This window comes from Tupaia chinensis, unplaced genomic scaffold, assembly GCF_000334495.1.
Source record: "Tupaia chinensis unplaced genomic scaffold, TupChi_1.0 Scaffold147869_1, whole genome shotgun sequence".
In the NCBI taxonomy this organism is placed as follows: Eukaryota; Metazoa; Chordata; class Mammalia; order Scandentia; family Tupaiidae; genus Tupaia; species Tupaia belangeri.
Window position 1 is genome coordinate 1,390,892 of NW_006207719.1, and position 5,710 is coordinate 1,396,601.

A 5,710-nucleotide genomic window follows, 5' to 3' on the forward strand; every position below is an offset into this window, starting at 1 on the left:
CCTCTCTTGCACCCTGTACTTTTCTTTCAGGCTCTAAAGGCAAGCTGATGACAGGGTTTTTCTCTTCAAGACTTTTGTTGTTAATCACCACCAGGAACTAAATTACTGTGAAGAACCATGACGGAAAAAAGGAAGCTTCAATGTTCTCACATTAGCCTAGTTTCCAACTTAGTAAATGACAAGTGTAAAACAATTTTTAAAGATTTTTTTACCTCAACTTTTTATATCTTCAGTGGGAAGAAAGATGGAGTTATCTTCCTGGTCTACCCTCTTAATCCACATTTAGATGTGAATTAGGCCTAAAGATAAAATCTTGGTCCAACAATAAGTATCATTTTGGTATAAGTGACAATTTATATCTTTTGGAAACTCTAGATCTTTTCCTTATCCAGGAAAAATGTTTTATGCAATACGGAAAATAACATAATCTCAAGCAAGTTTATATCTCCTTTTGGAAAGAGGAAAAGAAAAAATTTCAGTTGGCCCAGCCACTATGGCACAGTGATATTTCAAGTGCCCTACAGGGTTGGTAGCCAAGAGGCCAACTGCAGGTTCGTGTCCCTGTGTTGGCCTGAAAACATGCTGGGGATGGGTGGGAGTGCCCAAGATCCTAAAGAACTGGAGAGCTGGGGAAAGGGAATTGTGGCATTATAAGACCCTGTCAAGGGTGCTTCTTTCTCTGTCTTTCTGTTGCACACATGCTCTTTATTGTTTAAATAAATAAATAAATAAATGGCTGTCATTATGGCCTAGTGGTTAAGGGAACTGGATCCCACGTGGCCTACTGTTGTTTGAATCCTGGCCCCAGCAGCTTGAGGAACACATTGGGTACATGTATGCATGCCTAAGGTCCCAACAGGAAAGAGAGATGGAGGAGGAGAGATTGTGACATGACCACATTCCACTGGGGGATACTTTCTCTCTCACCCTCTCTGTCTGGCAAGCTCACGGGCCCTCTGACAATTTAAACTTAAATATAATAATAATGAAAAGAGGGCCAGCTGTGTCACGCTGGTTACGGTGACTGGATCCCACCTGGCCAACTGAGCATATCAAAACCTGAATCCAGTGGCTTTAAAAACACAACAGGCAAGCATGTGTGCATGCTTGCGATCCTGAAAGGCGAGATAGAAGAGGAGAAATTGTGGTGTTGCCATTCCCCATGGAGGGGATGCTTTCTCACTTTCTACCTTCTCTCTCTTTGTCTCTGGTGAGCACACGTATCCTCTGGCCAAAATATATATATATATATATATTATTTAGAACTCTGTGTTTAAAGGCCTGGCTCTCTGGAAAAAAAGCAAAATTATGAGCAAATTTGAAATTTGTTAAGAATTTTACTTTCACAAAGAATTAAAAAAAAAAACTTTAAAATTAAAAGGAGCAGGCCAGCATATGGTATAATGGTTAAGGCACTGGACTCCCACATGGCCAACCATAGTTCGAGCCCCAGACCCATCAGCTTGAAAATTATGCCAGGAGCATGTGCACACATGCCCAAAATCCTGAGAGGAGAATGGAGGAGAAGGGATTACAATGTGGCTATGACCCCTGATTTCTCACTTTCCATCTCTCTCCAGTGAGTGCATGTGCCCTATGGCAAAAACCTAAAATTAAATTAAATTAAGAGGAATTGGGGCCAGCAGACAGCATAGCAGTTACGTCACTGGACTCCCACATGGTCGACTGCCATTTGAGTCCTGGACCTGGTGGTTTCAAATACATGCTAGGCACATGTGCGTGTGTGCCCAAGACCCTGGGAGGACAATGGAAGTGAATCACCCCCAGGGTGATTTTTCACTTTCCCTCTCACTGTCTCTGTCTCCTTCTCTCTGGGGAGTACACATGCCCTAAGTCAAAAACCTCTACAAAAAAAAAAAAAAAGAAGAGGAACTAAAGTATGTTGATTTTAGAAAATTTTACCTAGGAATATAAGAATCTAGTTTAATAAATTCCTCACAAATTTAGGTGAAGTTGCGATATGATTTGAGCACCGTAATTACCAGAAGACCAGTTGCTTTTGAGACCAAGGTATTGGAGTCAGAAAACACCTTGTTCTTCTGAGACTAATGGCATTATCCTGGTATTAAGTTAGAGATTCTACTTGATACTTGAACTGTATAAAAACAATATTTTGTGTAATTCTGTAGGAAAAGTTTAGTTGTTGAAGATTATAACCTCACTATCAGGAAAGTGATGGCCTGGATCAGGAAGTACTTAAAGGCTATGTTCTTCCCTTTCTAATGTTTTTATTCCTTTCAAATTTCCCTATTCTCCAACATCTTTTATTTTTCAAGTACTTCTAAGTTAGCTTTTTCCTGCATAATAATAATCTTACTCCTTTCTAAGTTATTCATAATTCAAAAGTGGATTTTTTTAACACCAAAAACACCTAAGAGAGCAATGGAAAGACTAGAAGTGGAATTCAGGTCACATGGAAATCGGTAGAAAAGATATTTCTGTCTGAATGCCCCGTAGCCAAATATGTTTTGGGTTACTACTTAGGAATGCTTAGTCACTGCTACATATCTATTGGCTCACTTACAATGTTAAGTTCTTGTTTTCCTTTCTTCCTTCTCAAATGAAACATGACAAAACCTATGATCAGTTATTCATACCTTAACTGAAACTTATTCACATTATTCTACCACTCTCAGACTTAATTGCATTTGCCTTGTAATTCTGATAAACGTTTACCTAACACACCCAGACACCCAGCCTGCTGTCTTTTTCCATTTTCTGTTGCTACTAACGATACCATACACTGGGTAATTTATAATGAGCAGAAATGTATTTTTTACAGTTTTAGGGATTGAGAAGTCCATGATCAAAGGGACACATCTGATGAGGGCCTTCTTATTGCATCATGACATGGCTGAAGGCATCACACGGCAAGAGAACAGGAGTAAGCTTAAGACACAGCCAGAGAGAGCTTGCTTTTGTAACAAAGCCACTGCCAAGATAACAAGTCCACCACCATGATAGCACCATTAATACATTCATGAGGCAGAGAGGTTAAATTCCAACACATGAACTTGGGTGGGAGACACATTCAAACCAAAGTACGCCTGATCCTGGTTCAGACTTGACTGTGTAATGTCAAATAAAAGCTGGACACTAATCCCAAGGGGGTCCTCATGTATTCGGCAGAGGTACTTGGAAGCAATAAAACTTAAATGGGCATCAAATGTACACAACCAGCTCAATGTTTACACAACTGATAAACCCAGGAATCAGTATCCAATATCATTACTCAGAGACTGTGCTTTCTTTATATGGAACAGATACAGTTTACCATTTTGACTTCAAAGAGTATTCCATTTTTCTTACCCTAAATCTCATTCTCCAGAACCTATTCAGAGTGCTTAAGTGAGCACTGTGTTTGACAGTAACACCTTTTCATTAAGCTCTGGTATTTGGTCTCTAATAGCCTTTATGTTTTTCTTTAACATCTTTGTGAAATGAAAGACTTTCTCTCTTTTTCAAAGGAATCTCAGGTGTCAAAAAAGTGGGAAAACAGTGTTTAAAGTGTGGACTAGTGAGTAGGGTAACTGTCCCATGGCCCCTGAAACATTGCTTGTCTAACCCCTAGGATTATACCCAACTGAGAGTCACTAAATCTATTTTACTATTATAAAAAAACTCATCAAATTTAATATACCGTTCTTTGTGTTATTAAAGCAATGTTATTGTTACTTTGGGTTTTTTTTTAGAGCTTTTTGCGTTAGGACATGTGAGCTGGCCAGAGAGAGAGAGACAGACAGTGAGAGGGAGTTCTTTGTATTATTAAAGCAATGTTATCGTTACTTTGGGGGTTTTTTTTAGAGCTTTTTGCGTTAGGACATGTGAGCTGGCCAGAGAGAGAGAGACAGACAGTGAGAGGGAAAGTGAGAAATCACCCCTCTCCAGGAGGGATGGCCATGCTGCAATCCCTTCTCTTCTAGGGATCTTGGGCGTGTACATACACGTGCCCTGGTATGAATTTCAAGTTACCAGGTCTAGGACTTGAACTGTGGTCGGCCTTGTAGGAAGTCCAGTGATATAACCATTAGGCCATCTGCTGGCCCCAAAGCAATGTTAACTTTTATTTGTTCCCCCCAAAAGAAAACTTAAAAATACAGAATATACTTGTTCACACTGCCCATAGCTAGAGGCATAATGAATATGCTATTTATTTGTGCTTGGCTTTATTGTCTCACATTCATGAAATATGCTAATTTAAACCTAAGAAAGTAAAAGAAACATTGATTTTAATTTTTCTTGAAAGTCCACTCCAGTTTTTTATATGCACATGGAGATATTAAAAAAGCTAGCAGAGAACAAAATAAATGTATGCATAGATTTTGAAATTATTTTATGCCCAAATAAATTTGTACTTTAACTCCTTTTGTCATTAACCTTTTGAAATCTCCTTGTATCTAGCTTACACCATAAGATTTCTTTAAGTAGTAGTGAAGTTACTTCAAACTCAAAATATCAGCTGAGTTTTTGTACTGATGATGACAATGAAGGGCTATTAAGAAGTTGAATGTAGATCCAGTAGGTGGTGTGGTGGTTGAGGCTCTGGTCTCCCACATGGCTGACTGAGGTTCAAGCCCCAGATCTGACAGTTCGCTTTTTCACTTTCCCACTCTCTCACTCTCTCTATGTCACTCTCTGGTCAAATTTTTAAAATAATAAGTAAATAAATCTTATAAAAAAAAGAAAGAAAGAAAGAAAGAAAGAAAGAAAGAAAGAAAGAAAAGTAGAAGGTTAGGTTTCACTTCTATATGGTAAATATAAAAAGTAATTGATTGACGGGACCAGCAGATAGCCTAGTGGTTAAGGTGCTGGACACTCCCACATAGCTGATCATGGTTCAAGTCCCGGGCCTGGTGGCTTGCTTTCTCACTTTCTCCCTCTCCTTCTCCGTCTTTCTCTGTGTGTCTCTCTCTCTGGTCAAATTAAAATAAATGAATGAATAAATAAAATTAAATAACTTTTAGAAAAAAAAGTTATCGATTGACAGGGAGTGAGACTATGCATGTGTAGAGGCAGGAGATACATAGAAACTATATTTTTTACTCAATTTTGCTATGAACTTGTTTTAGGTTTTTTAATAAAAAGTCCATTTTTTTTTTTCAAAAAGTTATCCAAGTCAGAGTAAAATAATAAGGAATTGATTGCATAAGGTCTTCCCTGGGCCACATTTTGACACAAATAATAGTTAACATTTATTGAATTGTTACCAATATAATAGATACTGTGCTATATGATTTACCCGCTAGAGCCAAGACTGCTACTTGTCACCCAATATCTCTTCTTGTCTTCCTCTTATAGACTCCCAATTTTTAGTTGGACATTTGGCTCCTTAGTATAAAGGCTTCATTTTTCTGGCCAACCTTTCAGGAAAATGTGCCAAATGACTAAATTTGTGGCACAGAGATAGGACTCAAGTGAACCTGGTGAGTAGTTTTTGGAGGGCAGTGTACCCAAAGGGAGTGGGCATGCCTTTTTTGCTGCTTCTTCCTAATAGCATAGTAATTAAGTTGTATTCCCACAACTGGCTGAAAGTATCCCTTTCAGCTATGAGTGGCTGCTGAGCTAAATACTAACCAATAGGTGCGAGCAAAAGTAGTATCACATGCATTTCTGGAAAAGTTTTTCCAAAGGGAGGTGGTGATGAGGTCTTCACACCTTTCTTCTATTAGCTAGATGCCTCAGCTGACTT